We start from the raw sequence: 23709 nt of genomic DNA, 5'->3' as shown, positions 1-23709 counted from the left end.
GTGCCTTTTTGTTATTAGACCCTAGTAGTCATCGGTACTTGAGAATAATATTTTTGTTTCATGGATATTAAAATAATTCTATCTATTACAATTAAAATGTAATTTTTTTGTTACTTGATATTGTGTTATGGTCATATTATATTGACCCATCTGATCTCCTTTCTTGCCTTGCGGGACAATCCTTCATACAATTATTGTAACTATCTCCATTTTTTTTCATCCTTATTTGATTCGATATAGATCTCGTCACCAATCAATCCCTTCGATGGCCTAAAAATTGTGTTCCCAAGGGCTTTGATCGCAAGCACTTGCAACTTGGGGTAACCTATCGGTTGATGGCCATTTGCACTACATTGTAGATCAAATGCTCTAGTAGCTCAACATTGTGGATGTAGGCCCTGGTTAGATTCCTCTTGCCTATTATCTGAATGATCATATCTTTGACGTCACCTTTGATCACAAAAACTTCCTTCAATTGATCCTCCATTGCTCTCAAATTGCATTCATGCTTACACTTGAGGATGGAGATAAAGTCTTCTTCATTTACATTAGTATTGATAGAGGAACACGCCATTTTGAAAACACACTCGATTGCCACCAAGAAAGTCATTATTTTAAAGTTGTGGTATTCTTCCTTTTTGTTTGTTTCTTATTTTCTTTGAAGGCCATGTTATGGATGGTTTTAGGCAAAGCTAAGTCCCAATCGCATCAAACCCAACCTGATATTGAGATGATTGTATAGATGCAGGTATGCTTCCCATTCTGGATAGGAATTAGGAAGTGAAATCCAAATGTAGAATGATGTTGTATCTGACAATAGCTCATGTGTCTCCTTGTCCATGAAAGATGACGATGAAAGTTCTTGTGAAATCTAACTAAGCATATGTGTCCATGATATTGCAGGACAATTCTTTTGCAATTATTGTAACTATCTCCTTCCTTTTCTTGTCATCCTTCATCGATTCGATATCGATCTCGTCACCAAACAATCGCTTCAATGACCTAATCATTGTGTTCTCGAGTTCTTTGATTGCAGACACTTACAACTTGGGGTTAACCAATCGGTTGATGGCCCATTCGCACTACATTGTAGATCAAACTCTCCAGTAGCTCAACATTGTGGATATAAGCCCTAGTTAGATTCCTCTTGCCTATTATCCACATGATCACATCTTTGGTGTTGCCTTTGATCGCAAAAACTTCCTTCAATTTATCCTCCATCACTCTCAAATTGCATTCACACTTACACTTGATGGAGATAAAGTCTTCTTCATTTACAATAGTGTTCACAAAGGAACATGCCATCTTGAAAACTCACTCAATTGCCACCAAGAAAGACTAGTTATTTCCAAGTGGTATTCTTCCTTTCCATTTGTTTCTTATTTGCTTTGAAGGCCATTTTATGGATGGTTTCAAGCAAAACTAAGTCCGAATCGCATGAGACCCAACCTAGTATTGAGATGATTGTATAGATGCTAAAAGCATACCATGTATAGATGTAGGTATGCTTCCCATTTTGGATAGGAATTGGAAAGTGGAATCCAAATGTAGAATGATGTTGACTTTGAAAATTGCCCACGTGTCTCCTTGTCCATAAAAGATGATGATGATGCCACAATCAAATTAAGTACATGCTTAAACAAGGAAGAAAGTGACAAACTCAAACTATGTGAAAATTGATATGGAGCAAGATTCAAAGGTGAAGATAATGTGACAACATAAATGCAATGAATGTCATCAAAGAGGAGAAATAATCCCTCAAATATGTCATCTGAATCTGAAATGTGGGACTCCACAAACAATCAACCAATGTCTATCAAATAAGAATCGCAATCAAGAAGACAAATAGATACCACATGCAATGAATCACTAACAATGTGTCCTTCAACCAAGTCTCAAAGAATATGATGCTCCTTTAGATCAGGAACAATGGAAGTCTCGAATGACTTTGGATAAGGAGTCAATGGAAGTGAAAATGGATCAACTATCTAGGAAGAAGAATTAAGAACCTCTTAAGCAATTGCAACCTCACTTGAAGGCTCAAGAGATGCCAAAATGTCAAATTTCCTAATAGTATCACAATCATAGGGTATCTTCTTTGAAAGATGAAGAGGCACACTACAATTTGAAAGACAATCATTTGGGAAGGGTTGAGAATCAAGACCACCATATAACTCCCAAACCTAAGTCCTAAGAGCATGAGGACACTCAAAATCAATAATATAGGTCAAAATGTCATTAGGGACATGCATAACAATGACTCCTAGGACATGTTGTCTCTTACAATGCCAAGCAAAAATCTAACTAGGTGTGCTAGGCAGAGGAACTAGATTATACAAGTGTGGAAACAAGTTCAACCATTGCAAATGGGTGATAATTCCATTTCTCGATATATTATAGTTCCCCCTCTTCAAACAACCAAGGAAGCGTGAAAGGAAACCCCCATCACGGTTACAAATTTTGTTCCAATGTCCATATTGGCAAAATTTCCTTCGATTTGCATTTGACATTGTTGTCAAGATTAAATTTATGACTGAGTTGATGAATTACACAGAGACCTACAATTGTGGAAGAGAAATGTAATAAATTGGAGTAAGGGTTTGTTAACCTTAGTGAAAAGAGTTGTTTGCAAACATATTGTTATTATTTAGAAATCACTTATTGTTGACAAATAGGGATAGATTTAGTAGGAATAGAAAGGAAAATATTAGCTAGCATGTAAACTAAAACTATAATGTATGCATATTTTAACTTTGTTATAAGTTGACGCTATTAGGTAATCTGCTTCTATTTTTAGACTATAGGCTTCATAAATATAAGAATTGTAATATTTGAACTGTCATGTGAAGTAAGGGAAGGTACTACAGCTGTATGAAATCATTGCATGATTAAATAGAAGGAAACTATAATTTAATTCAATGTGAATGATTCAACAAATAAACCATTTGCAATCATGTGGTATGAGTGCTCCTACTATCTTATTATTAACCATTAAGATCACAATTAGTTATAAGTGGCGAGTGTGAGTTTTCTATGAATTTAGAGAACTGGAACTAATATTTTGGTGACATTGCATCAAGAAAGCCCTCATAAACATTTGATGGTTAAAAGTTAAGTCAAAGGAGTGCTATGATCGCTCTTTTCATTGTACAAGTATACAATAATTAGAGGGTGCTATTTAGATTGAATTATGGAAAACATTTCATCATGAAATTAGGTTGTGAACCAAGATAATTATGCATTGAGTGATAAGCCTCACTGCTATGTTGATAAGATGATACTTTTGGGAAATTATATTGCAGTGACAATAAGTGAATTAAGCTCGTTAATGACATTTTATCTTCCTTGGTCAGTGCAATAATAGTATATGTAATTTTATAATGGTATTTGTGTAATGGTTTAAAGGATGCTCTCTCTCTCTCTCTCTCTCTCTCTCTCTCTCTCTCTCTCTCTCTCTATATATATATATATATATATATATATATATCCCTCTGGTTGGGGAACCTCCACCTTAAATCTATTGGGTGAATTTTGAGTGGTGGTATTTTCTTGTGGGTTTGTGTAAATTAAGGTGATTTCAGGTTGGGTAATAAGGTTAGCCCCAAGGTTGATGAAACAAATCTTGGGAAGTTCAAGTTGTCTTATGATAATTAAATGGGTGGAGTGGATTAGAGACTACTATATCCTTATAAGTGCTATAGTACAAGTTACTAAATGGTAAGTGTAGTTACAATTTCCTAACTAATGTTAAGTGATTTTGATTGAGAGGAAATGTTAACCAAATCTTGGCTATTGGAACTAGAGTGTAGGGATTCCTGAGAGACCTTGTAAGGAGACCTACGTGTAACTTTGACCCCTTTGGAAGCGGGAACATAGGCGGTCCTTTGGTGAAGGATGCCCCTGTGTCCACAAGTCCATAGGGGAAAGGTCTAGGGGGGTAATTTCCAATTTATGGGATTGTTCCTAATTGCTTTGACCTTCTCCCTTCACTAGACTTGAAATGATGCTGAAGTGGATATTAGTTGTTTATGAAAGGGATATGAAAACCCAATCATTAAAATTTAATACATAATGTGTTTTGAATAGCAATTTGAATGAAGTCATGGGGTTGACCACCTTATAGTCAGTTGCTTATCTATTGAGTAGAGGCTATCTTATGTTGGATCCAAGTGATCCTATGCGATTGTGAATTTAATCCTAGACCTATAAGATTTTGTGTATATATTCCTAGATCAGTCCATTGTGATTTACTTGTTCTAAATCAGGAAGCTCTCTTCCATTTATAGTTCTAAGCTAAGTACAAGTACTAACTTTTACAACAATAGATGGAGTTAGGACCCTACGAGGGCATAGGTAGAGGATTGTATTCCTCTAGCACAAAGACTAGTCCTCTCTATCTGAGGTGATCACCGAAAGATAAATCCTATGAACTGCTAAAGATAAGATTATCCTCTTGAGATTGACAGAAGTCAAGGAGCGTACTATGTTGGTATGCAAGCGAGGGATACCCCGCATTGATATAGGGTATTGGATAGATTCTGCTAGGAGCATGTAGGCCTAGGGGCTAGTTGTATGTCAGCGATGGTTGTCCTTGTTTCTTAGCACTTTGATGGACTGCAGGGAAGAGAAGTTCTAATGAAGAATAGGTAGGTAATAATTGGACCAACCCTTGTACAATTTGGGCATATAATTATGTGGAAGTGTTATACTTGACTTTGTTAGGATGAGGACGTGCACTCGGTGTAGTATGAGATACATCGAAGCCTAATCTCACTTACTTGTTGGTCTAGAAGACCGGGCAAAAGAATATGTCCTACAGTGTAGTGCGCAGTGCACTGTGATTCCTTTTATCTGGGATGTATTGTGGGCAAGTGGTAGTTAGTTGTTATCGCAAAAACTTGCACCCTTGCTAAGTGTTGATGTGTCTTTTGTACGCATACGAACATAGAATAAAATACCTAAAGGTACCTTATCCTCTCTTGAACAAAGTTTCCCGACTGCTGAAGATTTCGCCGAAGGATCAATCGAGGCAACTCCAAGGTTCTTGTATGTAGGTTTTCTACGTGTGGATAAGCTTCTTGTGGTATGATGTGATTTTGCTGGAATTGCAAGGGGACTTACGTTTGACTGCCTGAACATCTGATTTGCTTTGGATATTGCTGGAATGTGAGATTTTACTGGCCATTGATTTTGAAAAAAAAGGAAAAAGGAGAAAGGTTGAAACGGGATCTATTTCTAATACTAAGAATTTAAGAGCAATGAATGACCTTTGATGAAATTCTAACTAAGTCTTGCTTTGACATCCCAGGACCATCTCCACAAGGTTAGTGCGATCTTCTGAGGAAAGCTTTATGATGTTTAGATCACCGCTACAAGCATGGACACCATCAGGCTTATGCATATCAATGAAGAAGCGACAATTGAAGTTAAGCTTAAGCTGAATGATTCCAGTTGACTACACAAGGCAAGTCTACAATCAACAAACTGCTAGTAGTATGGATATACATATTTCACCATCGATCATACACATTTCTTCCACTCATCTAATATCATGAAATCAAATTTGAGAAGTATAGAGACCATGCAAATTGTTGAATCGACCCATAGAATTCACCATTTCTTCAATGAAGTTTACAAGTCCTTTACAACAACATCTTGGCAACAATCTTTGCCTTCTCTTTCTACTCTACTCTAACTATTTCCTATTCTCTGACTATTCACTATTATCTATTCTCTATCAACCAACTATTAACCTTTACAAATGAGGAGCTAGGGCCTATATAGAGAAACCCTTTACAAATAGACTGCTCTGATTGATTTAGAATCAATGGCTAGGATTACAAGATAGAAACCCTAATTAGGGTTTGTTACAACAAACTTCCTTAGCCAATTAGAAAATCACATTGCATGGGTGAAGACCAATAGAAAGCAGGGGTAGGTGCCTCGAAGTTTGTGTCATCCCCGATGAGTCAGGTAAATTGAATCTGGACACGCTGAGGTGGACCAATCCAACTAGAGGAATGATGATTGGGATGCCACCTTGTCTGACACTTGTAACTTGGTTGATGTTGAATTTGATGATGCTGAGAAGCTAACTTTGATTAACTCTTTTGAGACTATCTGCTTCTTCAACGGACCCTTGCACTGACCTTATTTGATTCTCCTCTGTCTTTGACATGATGGATGGGTGGTGTACCTTTCCTTGAAATGTTGGCGACACCTTTCATTGTCATCCTATGGTTCCTTAGTGTGGCGAAGTGAAGGTTCTGGAGGTAGCTGGCAATTCCTTGAACACCTTGAGTCTTCCCTTTTGCCTGTGGAACGTCCTTGACGATGATGGACTGGAATTGGTCGTCCTTGATGATGTTGAACTGGAAGTGGTTGCCCTTGATGATGTTGGACTGGAAGTGGTCATCCTTGATGATGCTGGACTGGAAGTGGTCGTCCTTGCCTTGGTCTGGTTTTCTCCATCTGCAAAATAAACCAAAAGGTGATTAAGTACATATGACATGTTCATTTCAACAAAGCATTTTCCACCTTAAATCATCAACAAGAAGACTTCAAAATAAAGTTCGCTCAAAATCCTTCCCAGGGACAGGTCCTATAAGAATTTCTCCCTGGACCCTTTGGAAGGGTCAAGAGCAAATTTTGCATTCCAGGATAATTCTATCACTTGTTTACTCCAAAATTCCTCCCAAGGCAAACATGCGATAGCTTTCCTTCCTCCAAAGCCTAGGGATCCATGCTTTGACCTTTATCATGAGCAAGTTAGGTGAAATTGAGAATTTCGCCCTGGACCCTTTGGAAGGGTCAGGAGCGAATTTCTTGATCATGGACAAAACACTCGCTTCTTTCACTCACAACCCCTTCTAAGACATGCTTGTGGCAATCTTTAAGCCCAATCTACCTTGATCACTGTCTTGGTCTAGCACAAATTTGGAAGAAAAAGGACATTTGGTGAATTTCGCCCTAGACCCTTTGGAAGGGTCAGGAGCGAAATTCATGATTTCCTTGTTTTCCTTCACCAAGGTCTATCTTTTTCACTGTCTATACTTGGACTCTTATCCTTGGATCCTTCTCCCATGTTTGCAACATTTTGTTTGACTTCAAAATGACCAGAAAAGAGAATTTCGCTAGAAACCATGGCCAGGGACAGGACCTATAATGGATTTCGCCCTGGACCCTTTGGAAGGGTCAGGAGCGAATTTCTTCCTCTAGCCCAAAATCATCATTTTTGGAGACAACAATTCATTCAAGGGCAATCTCAAGGGCTTCTATCACCTTGGTCTAGGCCTGGCTTGGCACAAATATGAAAGGAATAGGTGGTTTTTAGGAATTTCTCTCTGGACCCTTTGGAAGGGTTAGGAGCGAAATTCATGATTTGAGCTTATTTTCTCATTCTCTCAACTCCAATCCACCTCCAAGACCAAGGATACATCACCTCACTCCTATCTAGGCCATAAAAACCAAAAAACTTAACTTGATTTGCAAGGAAAATAGGTCATCCTAGGAATTTCGCTCTGGACCCTTTGGAAGGGTCAGGAGCGAAATTCTTGATTTGGCTCAATTCCTTCATGTTCACGGATCACTAGCAATTCAAAGTTTTGCTCAAGGACTTCTCCAATCTTACCCCATCCTGACCCACACTTGACTTAGCATAAAATTGAGAAAAAAGGGTGGTTTTGGGGAATTTCGCTCTGGACCCTTTGGAAGGGTCAGGAGCGAAATTCATGATTAGGACACAATTTCATCTCCTTCTTCCCTTGCTATGCCATGATTCTCACCTTTGGACTCCTTCCTCATGAAGACAACACTTGTTTGACCCCCAAGAAGGCTTGGAAGGAGAAATTTGCTCAAGACCATGGCCAAGGACAAGACCCATTTGGATTTCGCTCTGGACCCTTTGGAAGGGTCAGGAGCGAAATTCATGTCCTAGCTCAAAATCATCATTGTTGTTGGAAAAAAATCAACTCCAAGGCATGTCTAGGGATCCTTCTAAGCTCTATTCATCTTTATCCATGCTTAGCTTGACACAAAATGAAAGGAAAAGGTGGATTTTAGGAATTTCGCTCTGGACCCTTTAGAAGGGTCAGGAGTGAATTTCCTTTTCTAGGACAAAATCTTCACCTTTCATTGGTTTCAAACATTCCTAAAGGCAAAACATGTCCATTCTTCCCTTCAACATGCCTTGGATATTAAAAATTTGATCAAACAAGGAAGAAAATGAGGTTTATTGAGATTTTCGCTCTGGACCCTTTGGAAGGGTCAGGAGCGAAAATCATGTCTTAGGCTTGATTGTTCATTTTTTCAACTCCAATCTTCCTTGGGAGGCAAACATATACCATTCTTCTTGCATCTCCACCAAGGTCCTGATCTTGTCTAAGGGGAAAATGAGTGTTTTCAAGAATTTCGCTCTGGACCCTTTGGAAGGGTCAGGAGCGAAATTCAATTTTTAGGCTAAAATCCTCCATTTCCTCCACCTCTAGTCATTCCCTTAGGCAAAAACATGTCAAACACTTCCATACATGCCTTAGAAACTAGGAATTTGGTCTTGACAAGTGAGAAATTGAGGTTTGAGGGCATTTTCGCTCTGGACCCTTTAGAAGGGTCAGGAGCAAAATCCCTACTCTTGGCTAGTTTCTCACTTTCTTTCATCTCATTCTCCTTCAAACTTGATCAATTCAACTTCCTTTCACCATAATTAAGGCAATCCACCACCAAATAAGCTCAAAACAAGGTCCTTCTAGTGCTCAAGGTAAAATAGAGGGTCGAAATAAGGATTTCGCTCTGGACCCTTTGGAAGGGTCAGGAGCGAAATTCATCCTTTAGGCAAAAAAATCTTAATTTTTTTCATGCGTCCAACCACCTTTCAAGGCAAGAAAACCAAAAGTTGACCAAACCAAGGAAGAAAATGAGGTTTACAAGGATTTTCGCTCTAGACCCTTTGGAAGGGTCAGGAGCGAAAATCATGTTCTAGGCCAAAATCCTTCACATTTTCACATTCCATCACTTCAAAACTAGAATGTTGGTCTAAACAAGGGAGAAGATGAGGTTTATAAGGATTTTTGCTCTAGACCCTTTGGAAGGGTCGAGAGCGAAAATCATCCTTGGGCTCAAATCGTGACTTCATTTTCACATTTCTTCACTCCAAATAAGTGTTTTGCCTTCACAAATGCCTGGGAATGAGCTAGTTCATGACTTTCGGCAATGTAGAATGTCTTATGGAGAATTTCGCTCTGGACCCTTCGGAAGGGTCAGGACCAAAATTTGACATTTTGGTCTCTCCGTCAGGATTCATGTATGGAATATAACATTTAAGTATAAGTGAGAAGAAAGATATAAGGAATTTCTTATACTTTAAGTTATATTCCATATATACTGTCAGGATGTTTGAGAGTGGTTTCGGACCTCCAGGAGTTATAATGCAAAATCTAATTTTTGGAGGATTCTTTAGTTTTCCAAACTTAGTCTAATTTCAAGATCAGGAAGACATTCCAGACTTAGCCAAATTTCAGGGCATTTGAAGATCAGGATGACATTCCAGACTTCATCACTCACCAACTTGACCTAGCTCAGACCTTCAAGGATGATACTCACTCACCGAGCAAGACACAATTAGCAACAAGAGCAAAACCAGGCTCTAAGGAAGACTCTCAAAGAAACCCTAATTTTGGGGCCTCGTGGACTCACACTGGTTCACGTAGAGCCTGCCATCCCAGTGATCCCTCTGGCAACACTCAACATGCAAAGGCTAACAGACAAACCCTAAAAAGCAAAAAAGTAGGGGTCCCCATTTGCAATGGGGCGATGTGTGAATACGTCACAACACTAAGCTATCAACTCAACAACCTTGTGAAACATGGAAACAACCCTGAAGTGTGGGACCTTGCCCAAAGGAGTTGAATCTTTGGAGAAGGTCGACATCCTTCTCACTCCAGGTGCAGGTGTTGAACCAACTCGACACTTCAAAACTTACTACTAAGCCTATCCTAACAACTTGCAGAGGTAAAAGGAAGAGAGAATCGCTTGAAATAAAAAAGGTGATGCACCAAGAAGGGATTATTCGTCTCCCTAGCAAAATGACACAAGTAATTAACTGAAACACCCTGAAGATGCGCAACTTTTCAGTTGTATGAGTGACCCCAATGCATATATGAAGGTTAGAATTCACTGAATGCCAAGAGGGGAGAAGGATTCCCACAAGTCACACTCAGAAAACCAGTTAACACAACATATATGAAGAGAAAAAGCCACAAGACATACACCTATGATGGAGGTGAGAAAGCATACACAACATACATAAGTTGAAAAGAGGCAAGAATGATGATTTTCAATTAATCATAAGGCCAAAAGCCAATCTTACTGTTGCAGAAATGCAAAAAATTACAAGTCTTCAAGAGAAGAGAAGAGCATAAGAAAACTCAAGGCAGCAGGGAGAGAACCCTTTACAATGAGGCTAAACAACCTTATATAGAGAAATGGGTTACAATGGTGATCATGACCCTTGCATGTCAGTTTGGGAGTTCAGGGAAGTGCATGCACTTGACTTGTACATGCAAGCAACTTAGCCATACCTCCAAAGGCAATTCTGAGTAAGATAGATTGACTAACCTTCCAAAGTCAGTCATGACATAAGTCACCAAGCATGGCCCCGTACCTCCCTTGATGGAAATCCTGCCAAAAACACTTAATGCACCCTTGTGGCTCCACAAAAGAAAGTGTACAAGTCACCAAGCTGTCGGAGCATTAAAAGCCTTGAGTGTCGATCACGCCATCCCGAAGTGTCGCTAGTTGGAAGGAAGCTCGGAGACTTCGGAAGCTCGGACTCTGGAAGTGAGGAAGACAAGGGAAGAACTTTGGAACCTCGGGGTTCCGAAGTTCTGGGATAGAGAGAGAAGGCAAAAGGGGAAGGAACCTCGGGGTTTCCGGGTTCTGGGCAAGGCAAGGGAAGGGAACTTCAGAACCTCAGGGTTCCGGAGTTTCGAGGAACTGCGCAAAGGAACTTCGGAACCTCGGGGTTTTGGAGTTCCGAGAAGGGAAAGGGCTAAAGAAAGAAGGGGAACTTTGGAACCTCAGGGTTCTGGAGTTTCGGAGAGAAAGGAGAAAAGGGACAAGGAACTTCAGAACCTCGAGGTTCCACAATTCAGGGTAAAAGGAGAGAAAGGCTAAGCTAGGGAAGGAACTTCGGACCCTCGGGGTTCCGAAATTCCGGAGAAACTAGAGAAAAGATGAGGGAAGGAAGGGAACTTCGGAACCTCGGGGTTTTGGAGTTCCGGAGAAGGAAAGAAAGTGGCTAAGGCAAAGAACTTTGGAACCTCAAGGTTCCAGAGTTCAGGGGAAGAAGAAAAAGGCCAAGGGAGGAACTTCCTCCGGACAAGGCAACACTTCAAACTTCATGATTCTTCTCTTCTTGATCAACTGGAGCCGCGCTTGTCCACGGAACATATCTCTGATCGGTTCTCACTGATGGACCAATGGTGTCATAAAATGACAACATTTTTGGCGATTTTTGTGGGATGCTTGCTTGCTAAGCATGAAGTCCAAAAGCCTTAAGCATCCATTGGGCACTGAGTCATTGAAAAGACCCAAAATATGTGCGTGGCATCACTTGGAAGAACTTCACCATTCAGAAGCAGGGCTTGAGATGAATCCCATTCATTGGGATTGGAAGAACTTCACCATCAAGCTTGGAGAGATGAAATACATTGGCCTCGTTGAAACTAGTGATGACATATGGACCACTCCAGATAGTATCAAACTTGGAGTGCCGCCCAGCTTTGTCTCTTTCGGCATCCCACTTGAGAACTAGATCTCCCTCTTTGAAGACCCTATTAGTCGCATTTTTGTCAAAAACTTTCTTGACCTGCTTTTGATGAGTCTCAAGTGTATGCATAGCCTTACTTCTAACCTCCTCTAGCTCCATCAGCTCTGCTAGCCTTACTGTCATGGTATCATTTTCTATCAATTCCAGTTGATATGCTAGTTCAAGAGAGGGTAACTCTAGGGAAGTTGGGAGTCTTCCTTCCTTCCCATTTACTAGCATGAAAGGAGAGTTACCAATTGCCCTCTTGGGTGTGATCCTGTCATCCCATAAGGTTGTCTTCAACTTAATATGCCATGCCCTCTAATTGTCTTCAATTGTCCTTTTAACTATCCTGATGAGGTTCTTGTTGGAGCCTTCAGCTAAGACGTTACCCTGAGGGTAATAGTTGGATGATGTCTTCAAGTATACACCATGCTTAACTACCCAAGAACTGATTTGGGTTCGAACAAATTCCCCAGCATTGTCTGATATGATGGTGGAGGAAACACTGAATCTTGTCACAATTCCCTCAAGGAATTCCAACATTGGGGCCTCAGTGGCATCCCTCAATGCAACTTCCTCTATCCACCTAGTGAAGTAATCCATTACCACCAAGATCCACTTATGGCCAGCAATGGAAGGTGGATTTATCATGCCAATGAAGTCTAAACCCCACTGAGTGAACGGTTGATCTGCTTGGATGGGGTGAAGAGGTAGGGCAGCTAGTCTTTGCTTTCTAGAGAAGAGAGCGGATTTCTTGCAATTCTTCACCCATCTATGTGAGTCACTAAATAAGGATGGCCAGTAATAACCAGCCCTCATTATTTTGATAGCCGTAGTCCTTGCAGAGAAGTGGCCCCCTGAAGAGCCATCATGAAATTTCTCTAACAATTTGCTGACTTGCTTTTTCTCAATACATCTTAGTAAGACTCCATTAGAGTCTTTTCGAAAAAGAGTGCCATTCACTAAGACATAGGGAATGGGCTGCAACCTGAAATGTCTTCTTTTGGTCTTGTCTAGACCTTGGGGGTATCTACCTTCCATTAAGAAGGTGATCATGTCACATACCCAACTGAATTGAGTGTTGTTGTCAGTTGGTTGATCCTCTTGTAACACAAGGGCGACCTTTGAAGTAGTCCCAGAAGATGAGACAAGTTGTTCACATAGGCCCGCGCCTCTTACAAGGTTGGTGATCTTGATGTTGATGTCATACTCCATGACGTTGGTTATCCACCCAACCCTCTTTTCACTGATATCCTTGTTTAGAAGGAAATCCTTAACACTTGCATGCAGAACTAAAAGTTGGATCCTATTGTAGGACAACATGTGTCTGAACTTTTTTAATGCCCTTACAATAGTGAGGACCTGGTTCTCTACATAGCTATATCTAAGCTCATAGTCCTTTAGCCCTTCACTAAAGAAAGCAATAGCTTGCTCCAAGTTGTCGTCGTTCAATTGTGTTAGGACAACTGAGATACTGGATTCTCCTCCAAAGGTATAGAGGATAAAATCCCTTTCATACTTAGGATTGACAAGGGTAGGGGCCTGAGCAATTGCTTGTTTGATTTCTTCGAAACCAACCCTTCCCTCCTTGGTCCAACTCAAAGCCAAGTTTTTCTTCAACATGGAAGTGAGGGGTTTTACCATGGTGGCAAGGTTGGGAATGAACCTCCTCACAAATTTGATCCTACCAAGGAAACTTTGCAATCCTTTCTTGTGATTGGGAAGTGGAAGAGAAAGAATAGCCTTCACTCACTCTGGATCGATGGTCAAACCCTCCTTGGATACGATGTGTCCTAACAATCTTCCTTGATTAGTAGCAAATACACACTTGCTAGGATTCAAGGACACCATACTCCCTGCATTTCATGAACACCCGTTCAAGATGACCAAGATGGTCAGCTGCATGCTTCAAATAAACAGTTATGTCATCAAGGTATACAAGCACAAACTTTGCTAATACACCCTTGAAAGCCATGCCCATCGCTCTCTGGAATGTGGCACTTGCATTAGTTAGCGCTAAGGGCATTTTACAATAAGCATAGGTACCCCATTTAGTAGTAAATGCAATCTTGTATTGGTCTGATTCTTGGACCAAGATCTGATTGTAGCCTGAATACCCATCCAAGAATGAAAATCTTTCTGAGCCACTGACACTTTGGATAATCTGCTCCATAGAGGGAAGGGGATATTCATCCTTGAGGGAGGCTCTATTGGGATCCCTAAAGTCTACACATAGTCTGATTTCCCCATTCTTCTTCCTTACAGGGACAAGGTTGGTCACCCAGGAGGAGTGCTTGATAGGAAAGATGATATGGGCTTCTATGAGTTTGGTCAACTCCTTCCTCATTAGTGGCTCAATTTTGGGGTTTATTGGCCTTCGCTTTTGTCTAATAGGCTTTGCATCTGGGTCTAGCTCTATGGTATGCTGGGCTAAGCTAGGGTCAAAACCCTTCAATTCTTCATAGGTCCAAGCAACTATGTCATCATACTTTTGACAAAGCTCAACAAAGGCCTCTTGCTGGGTTGAGGAACACACCTTGCCCAAGTTCAAGGACCTCCCCTCAGCAACAACAACTGGCTTGTAATCACCCCTCTTTGCAACCAAGTTCATTTTTTTCTTCAACTAATTATCCGAGTTGAAAATGCTTTCCAAGGTAACTAGACCTTTAGGCAACTTGTTGGAGTTGAGCTGCATGATTTGATCTCCATATTGGTCTTGCAACCTAGACTGATTTTAAGCAGAAAATTCTACTTCATTTTGCAAGAAATTGGCGATCTGCTGATCGCTTTCAAACACTTGCCAATTCACTTGATTGTTTGGGATAGCAAGCCTCACAACAACCCTGATGTGTTGCTCCTTCTCACTTGCAACATGCGCTGGTATGTCGAACTGAGCACCAACCGTTGCAAGCCTATCAACATGCTTGTTCTGACCCCTAGGAATGCTCTGGATATTGAAGGCCTCAAATCCTTTAATCAAGTCCCAAACCCTGTGTTTGTATGATTTGAGTAGGTTGTTCTTTCTACACTTTGGGCTCGGATGTGGTTAACAACCAACTCACTATCTCCAAATACTTGCAGACATTTGATCTTTCTGCTTTGTGCAAGTTGGAGACTTTGAATCAAGGCTTCATACTCTGCGACATTGTTAGTACCAAATTGAAGCCTAATGGAGAAGAAATATTTCTTCTGCTCAGGGGAAACAAGCATCACCTTGGCACCTACACCATTCTTGTTTCTTGAACCATCAAAAAACATGTTCCATAACCCCTCTGAATCTCCTTGTGTCTTGATGAGGTTAAGGATAGGAGTATCCTCTTCATGGATACAATAGGTGTCAAGTCCCATCTCTTCAGTCTCAGCTAATGGATCAAACTGAAAAGCATTGGCCTATTCGTCTAGCAAGCAATCAGGAACCTCTTGCAAGAGAGTGGCAGGCCCACAGACAATATACTACTCCCCCTCTCCATGCAAAGTGCAATTCATGTTTATAGGGCTGCGGGTTTAGTGCTCAATGTGGTTTTGGGCAATGGGTTCTGCCCTTATGGTGACCTTGGTACCATACCTTGTTCAAAATAGCATATGGGACCAGTCAGAAGACAGGTACCTATCTTGGTTGTGAAGTCTCTAGACAGGCAGATGGCAAAGAAGGCAGGGAGGTCGATGATTGATATGTCTTGCAAGACAGTGCAACCAGGGCATGCATGCAAGGTTAACTTCGAAATTCTTACCAACCCTGCCGCCTTAATAGAAGTGCCATCTAATTGGAGCACCCCTTTGGTCACAGGTTCGTATTCTATGCCAAGAAGATCAGCTACCTTCTTAGGCATGATTGAGCTACTAGCTCCTAAATCTATGATGCAGTTGTGAACCAAGTTATCTCCTATGATTAAGGAGAGATAGAAAGGGGGAGGCTTGCTGATCCTGCTTGAATCTTCTTCCTCCTTGGGCTTGTCCAAGCTGGTGGAGGCTACCTTTTCGTTGATTGTTGCCTCACCACCTGACTGATTGACATCCTTTAATGCATCTTTAAGAAAATCCCTTTGAGATGGGATTGAAAGGGCCTCCCACATGGTGACATTGAGGTTGGCCTTCTTCATTTGATCAACTATGTTGAAAGGGACACCAGCTGATTTTAGAGGCTCCTTTGAAGCTACAAGGTATGCCTTTGTTCTTTGGACGACTTGGGCATCCTCTTGCCTCTTGTTCCCTTGCATGGTACTTCGGGTTGTATCATGGGCGGCTACATTGGGTGTTGGAGCTTGGGCTGATGTTGAAGGTGAGTCAGCCTCCATGGCTCTCTTCTTTGACCTTGTATACTGGAGCATGGACTCACCATTTATTTGGTTCAAACAACAAAATTTTTCCTCCTGCCAATTGACGAAGGTAGAGTCACCTTGTAAGTGAGTCTAAGTGCCAACACTAGGCTGATTTGGGTCATATTGCTGACCAGAAGTGGTCGGCTCATCTTGCACCACTAAGGTTTGGACAAACCCTCTATTTTGGCATACACCTTGGTTGTGTGACTAATTGCAGGGTTGACACCAATCTTGCTCTTGGGCGAGGTTATTTTGCATTGGAACTATCGCCTTTGAGTTGCTTGCAGTTGTGGGGTTCACACTATTCAAAGGCCTGACATTGCTCCATTGGTTTTGCCCTTGAAAGGGTGGTCTATTCTGCTGATAATTTTGACCTTGTGATTGATAAGGTCTGCTATACTAAGTTTTCTGCCTCTTCAGTGCCACCAATTCATTGCCAAAGTTTTGTAATAGAACCTTGACCTCATGGAGCTCACTGGAGGACGTAGAGGGCATGGATGATTGTCCTGCGATAGCCATAGGGATAGGAGCCAATGTGGGTTGTTGAGTAGGAGCTTCTGGGAAGAGAGGCATTGAAGGCCTTGGAGCTATCATCCCAGCCTGAATCAAACAATTTTTTGTTGTTATGGCTATGTCATATGCACCTAGTAGAGAGGCTTCACCCATCGATTGTACCATGACAGCTATATTGTTGTTGAGAGCTCTAAGATAATACAAGAAGGTATGATTTGGGGATGGCTTCACTAGAGCAGGAATCCTATTCCATGTCTTATGGAATTTGAAGTTGAAGTCTCCCATGAACTCGTGGGGTGCTCTCTTGATCGTAGTTAACTGCTCCACAAGTGATAGGTGATCACTTTTGTCTTTGAAATGGTTGCACAACCTCTCCGTCAATTCATCCCAATTGTGAATGGAGCTAGATGGCAACCCTCTATACCACTGCAAAGCTTTGCCTTTCAAAGATGTGGCTAAGAGTCTAACAGCAACATCATCCTGAGTGATGTTATGGACAGAGCAGATGTTTGCAATGTCTTGAATGTGCTCAATGGGTGTAGTAGTTGTTTCACCAGTGAAGTATTGTATAATCTTCAACGCAACTACTGGTATGTCATTCCACTGAGTCAAAATAAGGGGACTTCCCCCATTGAATGTAACGAAGACTTGATTTCTATCCATGCGAAACAATGGTCTATTGATATGAGTGGTGGGAGCCCTTGATAACAATGGTCTTTTAAATGGAGGAGTAGAACGAGACCTGGGAGATGGAGTGTTTACAACCTTGACACCCCTGATTGGTGACAATGAAGATCTACCTTTCCGCCTTCTAGGACCTGCAGATGGAAGCTCTACGAATTGAAAACTGCCTCTAGAAGACGCCCTTGTGTGAATTCTGGGCATGAAATCTCCAACCGACCTCGGAAGTTCGGAGGTCTGGAGTTACGGAGTATGACCACTGGGGCACCTCGGGAGCTCGGATGTCATGAGTGAGGAAGTTCGAGAGTTCGGAACCTGGGGGTTTCGGGTTTCCAGACCTAAGCACCTCAGAACCTGGGGGTTTCGAGACTTACGGAGTGAAGTGGTTTACTGACCTCGGAACCTGGGGGTTCCGAGGTCCTAGAGTAATGAACTTTGTGTGTGAGAGACCGGTTTTGTGAGCAGAGTCACCAAGTGTTTGAAGATGACTGCCTCTAAAGGCCAAGATGCCAAGAACAACACTAAATCCTTAGCATGTGAATTGAACCTTGTCCCACCGAGCGTGCCAAAAAATGTTGTCACAAAAGCTTGCACCCTTGCTAAGCTATCAACCCAGCAACCTTGTGAAACATGGAACAACCCCAAAGTGTGGGACCTTGCGCAAGGGGGTTGAATCTTCGGAGAAGGTCGGCTTCCTTCTCACTCCAGGTGCAGGTGTTGAACCAACTCAACACTTCAAAACTTACTATTAAGCCTATCCTAACAACTTGCAGAGGTAAAAGGAAGAGAGAATCGCTTGAAATAAAAAAGGTGATGCACCAAGAAGGGATTATTCGTCTCCCTAGCAAATGACACAAGTAATTAACTGAAACATCTTGAAGATGCACAACTTCTCAGTTGTATGAGAGACCCCAATGCATATATGAAGGTTAGAATTCACTGAATGCCAAGAGGGGAGAAGGATTCCCACAAGTCACACTCAAAAAACCAGTTAACACAGCATATATGAAGAGAAAAAGCCACAAGACATACACGTATGATGGAGGTAAGAAAGCATACACAACATGCATAGGTTGAAAAGAGGCAAGAATGGTGATTTTCAATTAATCATAAGGCCAAAATCCAATCTTACAGTTGCAGAAATGCAAAAAATTACAAGTCTTCAAGAGAAGAGAAGTGCATAAGAAAGCTCAAGGCAGGAGGGAGAGAACCCTTTACAATGAGGCTAAACAACCTTATATAGAGAAATGGGTTACAATGGTGATCATGACCCCTACATGTCAGTTTGGGGGTGGAGGGAAGTGCATGCACTTGACTTGTACATGCAAGCAACCTAGCCATTCCTCCAAAGGCAATTTTGAGGAAGATAGATTGACTAACCTTCCAAATTCAGTCATGACATAAGTCACCAAGCATGGCCCCATACCTCCCTTGATGGAAATCCTGCCAAAAGCACTTAATGCACCCTTGTGGCTCCACAAATGAAAGTGTACAAGTCACCAAGCTGTCAGAGCACTAAAAGCCTTGAGTGTCGATCACACCATCCGAAAGTGTCACCAGCCGGAAGGAAGCCCCGAGACTTCAGAAGCTTGTACTCCTGAAGTGAGGAAGACGAGAAGAACTTCGGAACCTTGGGTTTCCGATGTTTCGGGGAGAAGAAGGAAGAAGCGGAAGGAGCGAACCTCAAGGTTCCGGGCAAGGGAAGGGAAGGGAACTTCGGATCCTCGGTGTTCCGGAGTTCCGAAGAGAAAGGAGAAAAGGGACAAGGAACTTCGGAACCTCAGGGTTCCGGAGTTCTGGGCAAAAGGAGAGAAAGGCTAAGGAGAGGAGGGGCTAAGCTAGGGAAGGAACTTCAGACCCTCGGGGTTCCGAAATTCCGGATAAACTAGAGAAAAGATGAGGGAAGGAAGGGAACTTCGCAATCTCGGGGTTCCGGAGTTCTGGAGAAGGAAAGAAAGCGGCTAAGGCAAATAACTTCGGAACCTCGGGGTTTCAGAGTTCCGGGGAAGAAGAAAAAGGCCAAGGGAGGAACTTCCTTCGGACAAGGCAACACTTCATACTTCCTGATTCTTCTCTCCTTGATCAACTGGAGCCGCGCTGGTCCATGGAACATATCTTTGATCGGTTCTCACTGATGGACCAAGGGTGTCATAAAATGACAACATTGGCCATTATGGATATTTTAGTCCCTCACTATTTATATGATAGTCACTATGTAGATGATGCCTACTAAAGCTAGTCACTTTATATGAGTGGTGTATGTTGAAGCTAGACCCTATGAATATGTTTTATATGCTAGAGCTTGTCACTGTGTATATGTGACGTAAGTTAGAGCTAGGTTTCATGCATGTGATGTGTACAAGCTAGTCACCATGTGTTAATGAAAAGTGTGCTCGAATCACTCTTTATAGAATTGGGAATTTTGGAAGGGTATGATCCATGGTGTAATTGTGTATGCTTTTACACTATTTGAATGCAATTAGATATTTTTTTTATTGTTTTTGATTAAAGGAAAACAAATTTTGAAGGGACCCGAAACCCTAGACAAAACAGGTTTTGGAAGGACCTGAAACCTGAACCTCAAGATAATCCTGAAGTCCACCCAATGAAACAAAACACAAGTGAGACACGATGAAACTAGACAAAAGATGGGGGACAACACAAGAAGGACCCCCAACAAGAACCAATGGGCTGCAAAAACTAAAGACCAGCAAGTAGCCCCAACCCAACCAGGACGGATCAAGGATTTGATCTACAGTTGTGAGATCGAAGGGTCATATCAAAAGAGGCCTGGGACGATTTAGATTTCTTACTTTTAACAGTAATCCAGCCCTCCTCAACCCTAGCACTAGTCCTTTGCCAAGAAGACGGGTCCAAAATATAGGACCTCCCACCACAAGGAGGAACAGAGGCAACATCCGGAGAGGTAGGGACAACAGAAATCTGAGAATCAGAAGGATCGGACAAAGATCTAGCAGCAATCTGGGAAGCGGGAAGGTCATCCACCAAAGAAGAAGATCCAACAACCTTCAACTGATCAGTCGAGATCCCACCACAAGCATTCACACCCACCTGAGACGAAGCAACACCAGAACCAGGGGCAGCAGCTAGAGGCAAAATACCTTCACCCACATCAGCCTGAGGAACCTGAGCAACCACCTGAGAGAATCTTTTCTTTCGAACAAAGTAGTGTTCAGAAGAGGCGCCCTTCCACCGAGAAACAAATATTCAGTTCTTTTTATCTGACTCACACCGTGCAACAACATGCCCAGTCTAGAAGCAATTTCGACATCTAAAGGGGGATACCCTCAAAGTCAAGTGGTTGGACCCAAGATCCCAAAGAAGAGTCAATCTTTATCTCAACTGGGAGCCCTTTAGAAACGTCAATGTCAACCAAAATCTGAGCATAAGTAGAATGATATATATAGTAAGAATCCTTATCAATCATTAGGAAGTCGCCTAAAGCCTCCCCCACTTCCTCTAGCAGAGAGTCCGTCCATAGATGAAGGGGAAGGTTAGTGAGCCTAACCCAAATAGGAATCTTATTAAATGAATCAGTATATGGTTAAAATACGAGAACTAGGGTTTGACCATCAAAACAAATTTATCCTCCCAGCTAAAAGGATTGTTAAATTAAATTTTTCGATCTATCCTCAGCCTGTTCAAATTTAGCAATGAAAGAACCTTTGGCTAAAGGATAAATATGTACAGTGCCCTTTAAGATTGGTTCCCATCTTTGGGAAATCCAAGTGTGCAATTGAGGAAGGCTTGGCCAAAAGCCCCGAAACCTGCAAATCAGTCCATGAGACTCAAACACAGAGGAGTTGTGGATGATCTCCTTTTCAATGTTAGCAGACACCCTGAAAGCCAAGGGGTTGCACACGGGAATAGCTGCAGGCACCAAGCCATGGGCAGCCCAATCCGTAGCAGAGGGCGCTGAAACCTCAATGGTAGACACTGGAACACCACCGTCCACAACATTATTAGCAAGAGCATCCACCTTCGGCCCACCAAACGCAGCAGACAGAGGAAACCCGCCCGACAAAGAAACAGGGTCATAAGGCGTCGACCCAGAAGCATCACCAGAGGCACGCACTTGAAGGGAGGGGGGTGAAGGAGCCGTGGAAAGAGCAAGAGACATTTGGGCGGGAGTAGGAGCGTTCAATCTGCAAGATCCTTGCTTTATTGTTGTTGGACTAATTTTTAATAAATAGTTCTCGTTTGAAGATAGATCAAAGATCTCATACGAGAGGAGAGAATGAACTCCCCCGAAGCTTCAAGGGTGAACTATGAAGCCTTTTGACTTCCCTCAAAGGGATATGTAGGTATGGTCATTGGCCCTTGAAGCTTAGGTCTAAGTATAATGGGGATCCTAACCTCAAGAGCTTACCACCTTTGAGTGCAAGCATAAGTGGTGGCATAGAGTTGTCACCACTATGGTGATTGAATATATTATTAAATCAACACTTCTAAGTTGGAACAAGAATTTTGGTCGATTGAATTGGTACTTGAAAAAAAATTGTAGTGTTCGAAGGGTGGATATTACAGCCTAGAAGGAAACCATGAACAATCAGATTGCAAGGAACAAAGGCTACCGATATACACATTCTTATATAGATCAACCAACAATAAATCTACCCGATCTGCAAGCTGATCAACAAAACATGTAAACCGACAATAAATACATAGGTCATGACACAAGTAATAAACTCATGGTCCAATCACAATGATCGCAAGTTCCCACAAACGCAAACTAAACACAACTTTTCAATTGATATAAACCGCCCACTTGTCAAAGGTAATGCACACTACAGTGAAAGAAAAATAGCTTGATCAAGGCAATCACTAATAGATTGTTGATCACAAGATGCGTCCTCCAATACATGCCTGTGGGATGGTTATGACCAAAAGAAAAGTGTTTGATCAATGCAAAATACTCTAATCAAAAGTTCAATGCAATAAATCGGCTTGAGAGATTCACCTTAATGCCTACTCTGCCAAATGCAATCTCATCCACCAATTTATATTACACCCCCAAAAATGCCCACCGGATCAAGCCATTCATAGGTCTTAGTAAAATAAATACAAGCCTGTCATAGAGTTCAATCTAGATAATGCGATGGTAATGGATGTCGATAGAGAGGTTGAAATGGCAAACAACAATGGATCTATAGAATAATGAATCTCGCCAGAAGAAATAGTTTGCCACAAAATAAAGCACATGAAAACTTCAATGCAACCAAAAAGAACTGCCAATACACGTACAAGAAACCAATGCAAAATCACTGAACACAAAGCGGTCCTTTCATATACACTGCAAAAACATTTTATGCAATTGCAAATAATTGAAAATGAACAGATGAAGCGAATTGGGGACCACCAAATGAAATGGCGAGAGAGATGATCGTCAATCGCTAACTTCTTGGGATCTCAATGGGGTTGATGAAAGTCTCAAATGGGACAGAAGAGCAAGTCAAATGGCTCTAATACCATGTTAGAGCAAATCTCTCAAGCTAGGATCAATGACTGCTACAGCTTCCACGAACAAAAAAATATTGATCATCAGGAAGGATGATTGTATTGAGATGAAAAATATTGTACAATGAGATTTCTTATAAAGAAAAGGTAAGAGAGATAAGTACCAATGAGATGCAAGGGTAGGTAGGGTAAGTATAACTACCCGACAACTACTGTGCACAAATATTTATGCAACCTACTGAATAATAAATGCCAACTAACCTAAGGTTGGACTTAAGCATAACGAGTAAATAATTAATTTACTCTAACACCCCCTCTTAAGTGCAGCTTAGGGAGAAAAATGCAATATGCAATATGATATTATGATGCAATATGGGTCCTATCTACAAGGCCATGTTAGGTACCCATGTACATTGCAAATGCAACAGATCTCTTTTAAACAAGGAAAAGAAGAAAACCTATTGAGACAAAAGTCCTCTTTATAAAAAATATAATGCAAATGAAGATAAGTGATAGGATGAGAGATGAATGGAGGTCTCAACACCCATACCCCCAAGAACTACATCCATCACTAAAATACAATCAATAGCTTCCCCATAGGAGGAAAAAGAGAGATACCACTCCCCCCCCCTAGTGATAATCACCTGCAAGAATAGTAAGTGTTTGAAGAGAAAATTAAATCCAATGCTTACAAACAACTTGTTTTCCCTTGGGAAGAAACAAAACCATGTATAGATGCATGTATGCTTCCCATTCTAGATAAGAATTAGGAAGTGAAATCCAAATGTAGAATGGTGATGTCATCTTTGAAAACTACTCATGTATCTCCTTGTCCATGAAAGATGATGATGATGCCACAATCAAATTAGATACATGCCCAAGCAAGGAAAGAAGTGACAAACTGGAACTATG

At 41.5% G+C, this 23709-nt stretch overlaps 1 protein-coding gene across 2 annotated transcripts in view; it reads left to right on the top strand.

Annotated features, from left to right (window-relative positions):
* LOC131073200 (chromophore lyase CRL, chloroplastic) overlaps window positions 1-23709 on the top strand; it is a 224489-nt gene that overhangs the window by 187294 nt on the left and 13486 nt on the right. The gene's annotated exons all lie outside the window — the stretch shown is intronic.

Source organism: Cryptomeria japonica, chromosome 9 (assembly GCF_030272615.1).
Source record: "Cryptomeria japonica chromosome 9, Sugi_1.0, whole genome shotgun sequence".
Classification (NCBI taxonomy): domain Eukaryota; kingdom Viridiplantae; phylum Streptophyta; class Pinopsida; order Cupressales; family Cupressaceae; genus Cryptomeria; species Cryptomeria japonica.
This window is presented reverse-complemented; position numbering and strand designations above follow the sequence as displayed.